General features: G+C 42.8%; 1 protein-coding gene across 2 annotated transcripts in view; it reads right to left on the bottom strand.

Annotated features, from left to right (window-relative positions):
- The window catches only part of MB21D2 (Mab-21 domain containing 2), a 113,205-nt gene that overhangs the window by 30,105 nt on the left and 68,015 nt on the right, over nt 1-15,085 (bottom strand). Inside the window, exon 2 of one of the 2 annotated variants that reach the window (XM_082393031.1) lies at nt 5,954-6,079. The exons of the other annotated variant lie outside the window; for it this stretch is intronic. The gene's annotated coding sequence lies outside the window, so the exon portion shown is untranslated. The remainder of the gene's footprint in view (nt 1-5,953; nt 6,080-15,085) is intronic. 2 annotated transcript variants of the gene reach the window in all.

The raw sequence follows: 15,085 nt of genomic DNA, 5'->3' as shown, positions 1-15,085 counted from the left end.
GAAAGCCCTCACACAGAAACGAAGACCCAGCACAGCCATAAATAAATAAATAAATAAATAAATAAATAAATAAATAATAAACAAACAAACAAACAAGCCTCCCACATTCTGAGGCCAACTTCCATTTCAACATGGGTCTTACTGCTCCCTTATCTTCCTCAGTGGCTCCAGCCCCAAAGTGGATCCCCCAAACTCTACTGGTCCCCTAACTATGTCCTTGCTTTCCAGCTCCCAAGCCTTTACTCATTCTCTCCTTTTGACCCTCCATCCTTGCCTGTTGAAATCAGGCCAACTCCATCTAAAAGCTTCTGCCTCCTAACCCCCCACGTTCACACGTTATTTCCTTTCTTTCTTCGTACAATCTCTTTGATTAACCTGATATTTTATGAGATTTATGAGGTGACTTGTATTACAGCTATCTGAATTCATTCCCAAGTCTCACACAAGATAAGTTTTTTGCGGACTCACCAGTGTCCCCCTGAGTCCTGGGGGTTAGGCTACTGAGATCTAGCAACGGTCCATCCTGATACAGAATATGTCCTTATAACATGAACTAGCTTGGACTGCAAATACCGAAATTATGTCAGCACAATAAAAGTAGTGTTAGTTCATACGCAATTTTCCAAGAATGTTAATATTTTGTACAACCAAGGAATAGCCATCAAACAAAACATGCTCAAACACAGCAGAATGCATCAATCCACAGAACGAATGACGCTCAAATTCTTCGAGACTCAAATTGGCATGTGATCTGTCATGGAAATGCTTTTGTATGACTTTAGTGCATTTCATCTTTGTCTCCACAATTCAACAACTTTACCCCCTTTTTGTCCCCCCTAAAACCCTTTTCATAAAGCCACTTTCAACCTTTTTTCAACGGTAAACTCCTGTATTAGAGTATTCTGTCTTTATTTGTTCAGTACTGCTACTGCTTTTGTTAATTTCCTGGTTACAAGGTCAAATAGGTTTGGAGTGATCTGCTCCTAACCCTGTTTTCCCCACAAGCCCTGTTGTTTTCTGAGTGTCTGCTACGAACCAAGTATATTATATGTTATATCTCACTACTTATATGCAAAATCTTTCAGTCTGACATTCTACCCTCAATTTACAAGAAAAGAGTCAGACTCAGTGGTTAAGGGTTTTGCTGTGGTGACTCACACAGGGTTGCCCGAGCCCCACAAGTGGGCTTCTCACTGCTATGGTGGCTTCCAAACTGAGTGCCAAGGGCCGAGCGCTCCTCTCAGGTCCTGTAGCGAGTGGAGGGTGAGGGCGTGTGAAGGGTCAGGGAGACTGCGCCTGCGCCAGATGGGCAGCCCCTGGGCCTCCTGCCCCCGCTAGAACCACTTTTATCTCTTTTACATATTGGACTTCCTCTGATACTTCTATCAGAAGTAAGAGTCCTACAGTTTTAAAAGGGAGGAATAAAAAGGGTTGAAAATCACTGCATCCTATCAAGCTGGCTATTTCCCAATTCTGCCTGAGGCTGGCCTTCAGCAGAAAAATAAATCAGTTGCTTACAAAAGATCTACTCTATACAGAATGTTGTTGTGGGACTGGGGGGGTAGGTCCCCCAAATTCCCTGCTCTAATCATTCCAAAGCTCTAAAAAGACTTCACTTTATGCCCACTTTACTCGCTCATGCCCACTTTACTCGCTACCCCTCAGAGGGGTAGACTCTCTCTATCCCTTTCCAGACACTGCAAGGCAGGTTGGGGGCTGGCAGAGGTGCAGGAGCCTGGAGGGCAGACCCTCCAGCTAACGCCCTAGGGAGAAGGTGGATCCGAACCCGAGCAGGACCCCCAGGGCCAATCCTGGTGCTTCCTAAGGAAGGCGGGCTCCTTACCGCCAAGAGAGCTGGTTGGACAAGACGCTCTTTAACATTCTTCCTGACTGAAAAGAGTGTGTTTCTGAGCTGAGGGAAGGAGGGGGAGATGTTTTAACAGTGAGTTTATAGCAAGCAAATGCGTGTAGTGGGTGCAATGGGTGTAAAGCACATGCCCCACAGACACACGCAGAGGCAAATACAGACCTTTCGGATGGGTTGTTTCTCTAAACTTCATGACTAGTAAGGAACAGATGTGAAAAAAGAAAGCGAAATATGATGAGTGCTGATACAACTGAAGCAGAATGGGACAGAATACATATATCTTTAATTCCCCCACAAGAGAATAATGCCTAACAACACAAAAGGTCGTTTCAGATCTTTCCAAGGACCTCTCGGCGTCCAGCGGTGAGGCTCCACGTTTCAGGGAAAGGACGTGCAGGGAAGTTTCTTTAAAGTGGTTAGAAAGAAAACAACGGGCGCTGGATCTACAGCCAGTCTCTGGGCAATGAATGATTCGTCACCATCTCCTTCTGGTATTGATTCTCGCCTCAGACAGACAACAAGTGATTGCAGATGAAAGCACGCATGCCTCGGTGACTGCTCAGCCTGTGTCTGAAAGCTTCTCCAGCATCCTGGCCCCCGCACACCCCCTCCCCGGGCTCTCACTGCAAAGGCCCCTCCCCCTCCCTGTGGGAGCAGCTCAGCTGGCCTCACCTGCACACATCTGGAGGTACCACCCCTGGGGTACCTACACTGCAGCCTCACCACCTGTTTTCCATTCCCAGAAATCTATCTCAAACACACACACAGAAGAGTCTGACATTATGCCTCCTTCAAATAACAATGTCCATGTCACTGATTTGAAAATTCTCCTTGATGCTGCTGTCTTCCAGGTATTGCTAATGCCATCATCCAACCACTCCTAGCCTCTTAATAACATAGCTCATTTATTGAGCATCTACTTTGAGCCAAGGATTTTTTTAATGTATTACTGTTCATCTTTACGCTGCCTCTGAGTGGTATGAAGAAAGGGAGATTCTTAGGTTAAATAATTACCCAAAGTCTGTGGATCTGACCTTTGAACCCAGGTGTCTGATTCAGAAGACAATTAACTTGGGAGTTCCCTGGCGGCTCAGTGGTTAGGACTCTGCTCTTCCACTGCAGGCGGGGGACACGGGTCTGATCCCTGGTCAGGGAATTGGGATTCCTGCATGCCAAGCAGTGTCACCAATATATATATAAGCTGCTCCTTCTCACAGCTCCATGGAGATGGCAAAGGGACTAAAGCCTTCAAATACTAGGGGTCCAGAAATGAAAGAAGCTGGGAAATCTAGGGAGAATTGAACCTGGAGACAGATTTTCAGGCCTGGATTTTCGGTCTTTTCCCTCTCCTCTTGCCTGAAATTCTACCCATTAGGTTCATTTTCACAATTAAAAAGAGAAAATGGAAATCGCTTCTTGGAAGTTAAGGTGCTAATTACCATTTACTCCTTAGGATAAATGTGTTCAATCGAAGTGAGGCATTCTCACCACAGTGGAGACCACCTGCCTGGCTGGGATGGGAGATTTGATTCAGTGGATTGTGATTTGTGCTGGAAGGCCCTGAGGACAGACGTCAGAGACAGGGAGGCCTCCAGAGGCCGGGCCAAGGAAATGAGGTGTCGGTTTCAAAACTGCTCTTCCTTCCTACTACACAGACTCCTACCCCCAACCCACGCTAAGAAGACAAGTATTAGGGCTCAGCTGATGACTGAGTTAAAATGGCACCGATGAACCCAGGCATTATTTGGGGTGTTTTTACATGGAAATATGTGATCTGATTCCAAACAAACAAATATATATTCACCATATTTCTAAATGTGAGGCTACCAAGAGACATTATTCACAGCAAGTCATACAGAAGCTAATTACACGAGCACAAACAAGCTTAACAGAATCAATCCAAAGGCAATGGGGAGTGGGGAAATCTGCTTCAATTCTTCACTCCTACAGGAAGTTGTTTCTAAATGTGGTTGAAGAGGAGAACCTGTGATACCCTGGAGAGTAACTCTTACTCTTTAATTATTCATTTCTCCTCGAAATAAGATTCAATAAAAAAAAGTAATATTAGTTCATTTCAGACACCCATTTTGATAGGCATGGTGGGATAGAATTCACTATTAAAACAAGATCTTGCCAACTAACTTTATTACTCTCATGCCCTTTAAATATCCACCTAGAAGTTATCCCACAAACATAAGAGCAAATGCAAATCACTGGGCTTTGTGAACCATAAAATCCAATATCAAGTAAGTGTTATCAGGGTGATTAGGAGGGAGCATGAGATCCAAAGGGACGGAGAGGACCAAAAAAGGTGAGAGCCTGACCTATTCTTATTGAGCCAGTGACGCTCCCCACAGCCACGAGTGGATCATTTTCTGTTTCATGGCTTTGCTTCTCTGCGTGCAAATGGGAGGGAAGCATTCATCACTCACATTCATCCATCTCAAAAGTGCCAGGGTCCTTAGAGAATCTAGTCTCACCACTTCATTGGAGGGATGAGAACACTTACGGACAAGAACGCCAAAGCAGGGCTGCAAGTACTTAAAACCCACAAAGCTAGTGAGTGTCAGAGCCTGGAGTGGGTCAAGGTCTCCTAATTCTTGCATCAGCACTGACACTCTGGTATAACAGTCAAGTATGACCACACAGAGTTGCTGAGATGGGCTATAAATATACAAACCTAAATCCTTTACAGGACAGTCCGGCCATCGCACTAATGCCAATAATCAGTTAACATTTGATTTCTCTGGTTTCTACCAAACAGCTATGATAGAATATAATAATATGATAGAAGTTGTTTGTGACACATTTAGAAGCTACTATAATATTCGTTCAAAGTTAAATTGGCACTTTTTAAAACATTATTTTCACACTGAATATCCTGAGTTCTCTATTTATAGGTAACTTTAACCAAACACATTTAACATTTTTTTAAAAATCAGGATTACCTGCAAAGAAATTCTGTTTAGAACAGATTTAATTTTGACTAATGCCATACAAAAATGAATCCAATTTGCTTTAAAAACATTGAGTCAATAAATGTCTGATAATCTCTAAAATGACTCGTAGCTGGAGGATTCCTAACTGGGTTGTGATCACGGCTTAACAAAATGCATCTCTCCAAGATAAGTGTACTCTCCTGGCTGAGAGCTGAAAGGATAGGAAAAAGATTACTCATGGCTGGTTTGGACTTCACATATGTATACGTAAAAGGTTCATTTCAAAAGTTCAGTACTTTTGCCAACCCATTTTATTCCAATCAATTTTTTTCTGAATAAAATTAAGATTAAGAGGTTGAGAAAATATAAAAGTCATGGAAGTAATCATTGACTCCTATGCCGAAGCATTAACAGAAATACTTCTACTGGAAGGACATCCCGCAGAGAGCCAAATGATCTTTAGGGCAAAAAGTCCTGGGAGGTACACAGAGGAAAGTCCATCCAAACACTCTTCCCCCCCCCCCCCCCCGCCCAAGTCTCCACCTTATTTCAAGGAGCAACTTAAAATATTACATCCTCTGAGCAGCAGTCCTTGATTCTGCCTAGTTGCTGCCATGTGTTGCCCCAGGCATATCCCTGATACACTCTACTTACTTACCTAGCTCCCAATTAGAATGTCATCTCCTGGGTGTAGGGGCCTGGTGGCCTTCTGGCCTATTCCCTTCTTTACTTCTAGCGCCTAGCACAGTAACCGGCACAGAGAAAGCATCCAAGTGCTTATTGAATGAATGGAAACAATGAATGGGGAGAACAGAGGCCTGGACGAATGTGTGTGTGGGTAATGCAATTCATTTCAGACAAATTCTCTTGCCAAGCAAGTAAAAACATGGCATGTAGAAAAGACCTCAGAGATCATCTGGCCCAACCTCCTCATTTTCCAGAAGCCAAGTAATCTTGGCTTAGTGCTGCATGAACTATAAAAGAATATTTCAGAAAACATATGAAAGAATATTAGGAAAAGCAAACATTCTCTCTAATGAAGGAAGATACCAGCCCACACAATCTGCAAGCAGAACTTAATTAAAATGTTCACAGTGCTAATTTTATCTGGCTTCTATTAGTGCCTTCAAAAGTGTCCATCTATTACCTGGCAGTGTCAAGTCTACATCATCCAGGCTCAATTACTTAGTATGTAGATCAGGCAAGATCCTCTCTTCCTCTCCCGCCTGTGTTTCTCCAGCTTTTCATGCTCATTAGCACCTCCAACAGAAGGCTGAGGAAACGAAACTTCAATTTATCAATGTCAACTGTTGAACCAGCAAATTGCATCAGTCCCGCCCACACATGGAAGTGTTTGGACAATTCTGAATCAACAAGATGTTGGCAGCTGTGTTCCTATGGTTCAGTAATTGCATTGTTTCCTACTGTGCTCTATGGGTTGTGAAATGAATTTATTAAATAACCTACACAAAGGGAATGTGGTGTGGGCTAGTGGAAACAGCTCTGAGCTGGTGTTGGGAGACCGTCCCACTTTGACCACTAGCCTTGACTTCAGTTTTTCTAGTCCTCAGGCTCCTAACTACCTAAGAGGATAATTCTGCCCTGAGCAGCAGAGAAATCTCTGGCACCTAAACCATTGTAGTTACTGTGCTTCAGAGAATGCACTAGAATCTGTAACTGACCACTTCATACTGGAAGACAGTAGTCAGGAAAGGAAAATTGAGTCCACACACATGAAGCATATAATGGAGAGATTTAAACAGACATAGCGTATAAGAACCTGCTGTATAACACAGGGAACTCTACTCAATACTCTGTAATGACCTCTATGGGAAAAGAATCTAAAAAAGAGTGGATACATGTATGTGTATAACTGATTCACTTTGCTGCACACCTGAAACACAACAGTGTAAATCAACTCTACTAAAATAAAAATTAAAAAAAAAAAAAAAAAAAGAAACTAATTCTACTGTCTTTGGTAAGTTTGCCAGTTGGTATTTTGCCAGTTGTCTTGGATTATTAAAACTAGTTGGTGTTTTGTAAATCTGGCTGTGTGACAGAATGAGACATATTTTCAAGTGAAGATGAAAAACTTACTTGGTATATTATTACAATTGTAAAAGAGGAAACACAATTAAGTTTAAGAAAAGTCAACCCTAAGCCTAGTTGACCCTATTTCCGTTAGTGTTAAACCAGACTCAATCTTAGAAGGCAAAATGATTTGTGATTACAGAGAACGTCCCCAGAGAGCTGCCCTGCTGAGGGGTGGGAGGGAAGTCTCCCTGGGCCCTGAATAGCTCAAGGTCTCTTGTGTGGTTGGGGTATTTTTTTTTCTGGGCAAAGATAGAGGAGTCCGAGTGGGAAAAATACCCTCCCTTCAACTGGGAGTTTGGCACTCACTCAGGGCCCTAATTTTGTTTTCAATGGTTTCCCATTCTTTCTTAAAAAGCAAAAAAGTTAAAGTAAGGCTTTCTCTCAAATTAAGAAGCAGAATTCCACTCCTTTCCAAACACTGTAATCAATTATTTTATAAATAGGACTTGACTCAGATCCATAATCATTTACTGAAGTCTACACATAGCCTAGTGGTTCTGGCCAGGTGGTACAATGGCTGACAGATTACTTACCCTGGGCTTGATCATTTCCACAATGGGCGGGACGATAGTTAATGTGTGTCAAGCACAAGCCCACGGCTGGCCACGCTGAAGTCTATCATAGCCGGGCTAGGTGCTTAATTTCCCAATCTCCTACCTAAACCTTGAAGAAACTATAAGAGGTAGGTATTAGGATTACTATTTTGCAGACAGAGAAGTGGTTACTCAAGGGCATGAAGTGAGGAAGTAAGAAATTTAGGAACTAAAACCAGGTCTGGCTCACTCCAAATCTCACCAGCTTTCTGCAACAAGATGTTGGTGTGAATCTCTGGGATATTTTGTTCTTTCTAGACTGGATGACAAAGCCTTGCAAGGCACTCTTCCGAATAAATTAATGGTACTACACTGAGGCCCTTTCTTCCCAACAGAGTCAATGGAATATGTACACAGAAGTTCATCATCGGAGCTTTATGTGCTTTCGTTCTGGCTGAATGCTAATTTACTTTATTCTCTAATGAGGAGACCTCTAGCCAAATTGCAGGTCAACAGCCTGATGAGCGGCACAGTGGAGTGTGAGTTTTTAAAAAGCCACCCATGGAGCTGCATTCAGAGCTGAGGGTCAGTGCTCCAGTCCTCCCTGGAATGTGCCATGGACCCAGACAGGAGGCCAAGGTTCCAGCTTGCTTCTGCCTCAGGACTGGGGCCAAGAAACCTGTATTCCCAACTCACAACTGTAGCAAGTCATTCCCCTCATCTGGGGCCTGTTTCCCCATCTGGAAAATGGTGGGTTTGGACCGACTGATGTATTTTTTAAAGTCAAGTCTATTGAGGTATAACTTATCTACAATAAAACTCACCCCTCTGACAGATACAGTTTGATGAGTCTGACACAGGTATACAGTTTGATAACTATAGCCACAATTGAGACACAGAAGACTTCCATCACCCCCCAAAATGTCCTCATGCCCTTTTGCAGTCAATCTCCTTTCCAAGCCCCAGGCAATCTCAGATCTGATTTCTATCCCTGTAGTTTTACCATTTCCTGAAGGGCACATAGGTGACAAAGTATATAGCCTTTCATGGCTGGCTTCTTTTACTTAGCATGGAACTTTAAATATTCATTCATGTTGTTGAATTCATCAAATCAATAGCTGGCTTCTTCTTATTGTTGAGCAGTATTTCCCTGTATGGATATGATGCACTTTGTTTATCTACTCACCAGGTGATGCACAGTTGGATTGTGTCTAGTTTTTTGCTAATATGAATAAAATTGTATGCCTCTGTGTTAACATAAATTCCATTTCTCTTAGGTAAATACTTAGCTGTATGATAGCTGTGCCATTTGTTAAGTGTGGGGTGTGTGTTTAACTTTCTTATAAAGTGTCTCACTGTTTTCCAAAGTGGCTGTGCCATTGTGCGTTCCCACCAGCCATGTATGCGGACTGGTTGCTATTTAATGGGTAGCCTCAGATAATGACTGCGATTCCTATCAATGTCCCATGAATATATCGACTCTTCCAGAGCAGAGGTCCCCTAAAATGCATCTCAGTAGCCTTCACAGCACCAAGGACAGATGCAAAGTAAGTGCACGGACTCAGTGTCGGGAGCCCTTCCGGCTCCGATAGTGCTATCATTCTCTTTTTTTCCCTTCTCTGGACACCTTGTTCTGTGACAGTGGAGAGTAAACACTGGCTTTAGGCTGAAATCGGTCTGGGACGGCCTGCAGAACTACCACCTACTAGCTGTGTAAGGTAAATACTTTCACCTCTCACAGGCTTGATTTCCTCTTCTGCAAACTGGAGGTGATCATTACCTTCTGCGCAGGTTGTCGGAAGATTAAATGATATAATTATGTGTGCTCAACCCACAGTAAGTGCCCGGTAAATAGCAATTTTTAGCTTCTACAGTTATAGACTGGCATGGCTGATAAAGAAATGGTAGGTGATAAACTTGACCCCCTTCCAAAAGTCCCCAACAACAACTAGAATGTGAAAACGGAGTGCCCTGTGTTCCACTGCACAGACCTCACCATGTTTTCCTGAGAGATTCAAACGGTTCAAGAGTTCCCTCTCTCCACGTATTATGTTGGTGTATTTATTCTTCTCCTTATTTATAACGTATACACGTGTGTATACGTGTATGTATTAAATATGTACATACAGCGAGAGAGAGAGAGAAATGAACAAAAGAAAGAGTTCCTCTCTTGTTGAGCTTAGGGTCTAATGTGTTCCTTTTAACTGATGTGTAGAAAGACACAGGACAGAAGTTTTGCCGTGGGCAAGGAAAAAGGCAGAGTGCCAGGGCCAGCATTCTAGATCTCAGCCAAGCAGCTTAAAGTGTGGCAGCATTTATGGGATTGCTGCAGCTCTAACTTCCATTTTATTCAGGGAAATATACTGTAGGTCTAAAGGTTTCCTGAATGCTAATGTGTGTGTGTGTGTGTGCGCACGCACGTGTGTGTTAAAGAGGGAGAGAGGAGAGAGGCAAGAAAGGAGGATGGGGATTCCACTGATGGGCATCTGAGCTCTGAATAATGCATCAACACGTTTCATTTGAAGCACTGTTTGTGTTCCATCCCACCCACCCCACCCCCCTGCAAGCTAATTGCCTTGCTGTTTTGAGCACCCAGCTGTTGCTGTCTGAAACCTGACCTTCACTGTGAAGAGGCTCACAGCTGCAGCAAGCTGTCTACCTAGTAATGCCTGGGTTCTTATCGGCTTCATGCGTCTCGTTCCCTTAACCAACTTAGTGAAGTGGGTTGGTCTCCCTAGTTCCTTCCCCCAAACCATTAGTCTCTCGGCCAAAATAAGAGGAGGGGCAAGTACCCCTTGAGGAGAGAGGAGTTCCGGTTGTAGGGCAGCCCTGCAGAGGGCCACTGGAGGCCTGCCTGGCTCAGCTCACTTTCTTACTAAGAGCGTGGTTCATGGACCAGGAGCACGGGCATTATATTAGAATGTTCATTAGAATGCAGAATCTCAGGCCAGACTCTAGACCTACTGAATCAGGGGACCCCAAGTATGTGTAGGCACATTAAAGTTTCAGGAGTGCTAGAATGGGATATAAACCCCAGAGAGTTTTCCGAGAGCCTGACCTAAGCATATAAGATGGCCAAGCAGATCGGGACAAAACTATGTTGGAAAGGCAATGTGGTGTGAAAGAAACAGCCAGCCCCAAAGACCCTTACCTCCTGATATTCATGCCCTTGTGTAGTTCCCGCGAACACGGAGTCAGGGTTGGTCTGTGTGGCAAATCGAATGTGTAGAAGTGAGAGCACGAGACTTCCGGGGCAAGGTCATAACAGGCACCGCAACATTTTCCTGGCTTGGTCCTTTGGATCACTTGCTGGGGTGGGGTGGGGAGGGGAGCGGGGTGGAAAGCCCATCACTATGTGGGGGGCTCTTTCAAGACCTGGTGGAGAGGCCCACATGGGGATAAATTGGGGCCTCCCAGCACCAACTGCCAGTCACGTGAACAAGCCAGCTTGTCGGTGGAACCTCCAGGTCCAGCCAAGCTTTCAGGTGACTGCAGATCCAGTCAACGCCTTACCTGCTACTTCATGAGAGACCCCAAGCCAGGAACACCCAACTAAGCCACTCCCAAATGCCTGATCCCAAGAGATCGTGTGAGCGAATCAATGTTTAATGCTGTTTTAAGCCACTGAATTTTGCAGTATTGCTTATTCAGTGACAAATAACTAGTACAAGGACAGAAAGCTGGGTCTGAGACTGGGCTCCCCCTACTAGGAGTGGTTTTCCACTCTCACATCATCTTCTTAGTGCCTCAGATGCCTCATCTACAAAAGGAACAACCACAGTTCATCCAATCTTCAACCCCTTTGAATATACAGATGCACCATGACTTTATATATCACTAAGACAGGAAAAAAAGATGTCATCAAATTAGTACATCTTAGGTCCTCAAATGCATACAAATTTTAGAGATGTAAAATTGTAGGAAGATGTGCATCTTAAAATTGATGAAATACAGTATGATGTTTGTTCTGCCTGCCACATGGAGATGGTAAAAGGATCAATGGCACAACAGATGAGAAGGCGGGAAGTGATGGGCAGCATTCGGAAGCACCACTGCTTGAGAAAGGGAAGTGACACTATGGTTCCAGACCAGCTAATTAAACTGGCTCTGCTGGGCTTCATCATTTCACTTTTAATGCTCTTGCCTCGGGCTCCTATCACAATTTATGCTCAAAATGACTGCCACAAAGCCCAACTGAGAGGGGAAAATAGTTAAGGAAAACCATCTATGGCAGTGCTCCCTAAACTTGCTGGAGCATAAGAAATGACTTAGTGCATTTGTTAAATATACACCCAGGCCCCTTGCTAGAGACTTTGATTCAGTAAATCTGGAGTGAGTGTTGGAATCTATATTTTACCAAGGGCCCCAGGCAGTTCTTATGAACACACAAGATTTAAAACACTGATCAAAACAATATAATATCCATCCCTTATTAATATTTTTCCTTGCATCAAACATAATAGGAAAGTATAAGTCTGGATTGCCTTAGCTATGTCCCCATATAAAAAAGGCCCTCGATCTGGTATAAGATTTTACTGAAGGTCAATGTAAAAAAACACAAACAAACTGTCTTACAAAGGAATTTGCCATCACTAGAAAACTTACTGAAGTCATGGAAAATTATACTATTCAATGCTTATAGTATAAAAATCTGCATAATATTAGGGGAGATATATTAAAGAATGTATCTCCTAATAGGCTGATCTGTTTCCTTTTTTAAAAATTGAGGTATAGCTGACGTACAATATTATATAAGTTTCAGGTGTACAACATAGTGATTCACAATTTTTAAAGGTTAAACTCCATTTATAATTATAAAATATTATCTATATTCCCTGCGCTGTACAATATATCCTTGTCACTTATTTATTTTATACATAGTAGTTTGTGACCTGTTTCCTTTTTCATCAGTCAATAAGAGTTGCTAAGCAACCATATTTTCCTTTTTTGCTTAGACTGCCAGGAATCTTTCACCTAAAATCCATGCCCCCCAAAAGATAGTAACATTAAAAATAATTAATATTTTTGGTCAAAAACATAGTTGCTGCTGCACAAAGCTTCTTGGGAGGTTTTGAGTTTGTTGTGTATTTTAATGGTCATGTTATAGTCATGTGTTTTTTCTTAATACTCACGTCTTTTTGGAAGTAGGCAAGAAACAGATTTTAAAATGAATACTGTTTTGTTTTGTTCTGTTTCTGATCACGTTTAGACTAAATGACCACAACGCAATTTCTAGCAGCTCTTCGCTGAGTTACGTGGGTTGTCTCCTCTCGTGCCAATCCCTTGGCCAGCTTTTAAAACATCATAGGAATGTTAACCCCATCTTGGCAAGGAATGTCGATTTCCTATTCAAGCCAAATACTTATGCAAATAAACAGAAAATAATTTTAGAGCATCTCCTCAAAAGCCTCTTCTTGTTTTCTCTGGTGCATAACATAATTTTCTGACAATCTGACCCAACTATGGCAGCAGAGTCAGGCCATTAAAATCTTTCTCTATAAGAACAAAACACACAAAAAAATCTTCCACTTCATTTTCCAACATCTTACTCATGTGCTTTCAGTTTTGCAACAGAATTTCATCCTTGACCTGAATGTCTAAATATCTCCAAAAAATAATTAAGTCACTACAACCCTGCTGTGTAAAGGGCATTTTCTGACAGATGGGATACCAAGACAGAACATGGAAATTGCTTCTACTCTTCCCCAGCCTTATGGAGCAAGGAGACTCAGGGCAAGAATTTTCATAATCAACCTTGGAGTCTGAGGTGCACTTAAAGGCTCAAAAGGACGTGACTAAGTTATCGATATAGAGTATGGAGTAGTGTTAACTCATTGATGTTCCAATGAATATTTCCAATCTCCACGAATTTCCTCATACCATCTGGCTATCCAAGCTGACTTCACCCTGTTTTTTCAGTCAAAGATCCTCTACTCTGTGAAGTCTTCCCAACTGCCCCTCTCCTCCCATCAGGGTTAATCCCATTCTCATCTGTCTTCCCATGACACTCACAACATGACAACACAATGGATTGCCTTATCTATTTGTCTCTGCTGCTGGACCAAGTTGCTTGAGGTCAGTGATCCCAGTTAATTCCTCTTTGAACTGCAGGACCAATCAGATTACCTGGTACACATCAGGTGCTTGGTCAATTTGTATGAATGAAAGAATCTAGTTCAGGGACTCTGAGGTCCCTCAGATTCTCTGATTCAAATTCAGTCATTATGCAAATAAGGACATTAGGCCCAAAGAACCCATCTTTCCCAGAGTTACACCAAAAAAAGGAAACAAGACAGACAAAAATCCAAATTTTCTCATTCCCAACCCACTGATTCTCCTTTACTTGACCTGTTACACGACCTTTGACCTATTTGCCAGACCCCTGTCTTCTGCCACCACTTCTTGGACCTTCCAATTTAGTTAGTCTCTCCCTCATCCATCATCTCTCAACCCAGAGTCAGGTCCTCAGGGAGAAACCTTCCAGCCTGGGGCAGGCTCCTTCATTATCTGCTCCCATACCTCCTCGAATCATGCTTCTTTCCTGTGAGAATGTATCCCAGCCCGCAATTATACTTTCAAAAGTGAAACTACTGGGCTTCCCTGGTGGCGCAGTGGTTAAGAATCCGCCTGCCAGTGCAGGGGACACGGGTTCGAGCCCTGGTCCAGGAAGATCCCACATGCCGGGGAGCAACTAAGCCGGTGTGCCACAACTACTGAGCCCACGTGCTGCAACTACTGAAGCCCAGGCGCTTAGAGCCTGTGCGCTGTAGCAAGAGAAGCCACCGCAATGAGAAGCCCGCGCACCATGAAGAGCAGCCCCTGCTCGCTGCAATTAGAGAAAGCCCGCGTGCAGCGAAGACCCAACGCAGCCAAAAATAAATAAAATAAATAACTTTAAAAAAAAAAAAAAAAGTGGAACTATTTTATGAAGGTCCAGCTTTCTCACTAAACTCCCTGAGAGTAGAAACATGTATTTGTTGCTGCCGCTCACTGCTATATCCCTAGTGCAGGAAGCCTCACTCGACTAATTATTTGTTGAATGAATAAATCATTTAAAAACTCTCCAAAAATAAGGAGTGGGTCAGTCGTACAAATATTCTGTCTCATGAATAGCAGAGATACAACCAAAGCAACTCACCCTTCCTGTACAATATTAAAAGATATCTCTATTTTTGCGTTCAGATAATTCACTTTACAGATAACATGTAACTGATGCTTAAACTCGGATGTCCCTGTTTCAGAATCTGGGAAAAACCTGGGCAGCCTTCTTCTTTCAATGGGTTCACAATGAAATGCTAGTTATTTTAGCATGAGGTTAAGACAAACTGGGACCAGCAGTGTGATGCTCACAGAATTTCTTTCCCAGGAGAGACTGAAATATCTGGATTATGTAGACAACTGCTTTCTACAACAGGTATGGATATTTGAGAGGATTATTCTAATTCAATTTGCCCCTGCATCTTTAAAAAGTTTCTTAAAAGCATGTAGCAATATTTGCAATTTTTTTCCACTTAACCCAGAGAAAGGGCCAGGTCACATCTCTGATCCCCAAGTCACTTACAGATTCCAGAAAGAAATATGACAATTTGATGTAATTGCTTAGAATATTTTGACAATCTGTTGGGTCTAAAACAGTTTCATTAGATATCAAA

The sequence above is a fragment of the Balaenoptera borealis genome, assembly GCF_965194805.1.
Source record: "Balaenoptera borealis genome assembly, chromosome: 5".
NCBI classification, from domain to species: Eukaryota; Metazoa; Chordata; class Mammalia; order Artiodactyla; family Balaenopteridae; genus Balaenoptera; species Balaenoptera borealis.
Note: the sequence above shows the minus strand (reverse complement) of the source record. Positions and strands in the feature narration are given on the sequence as shown.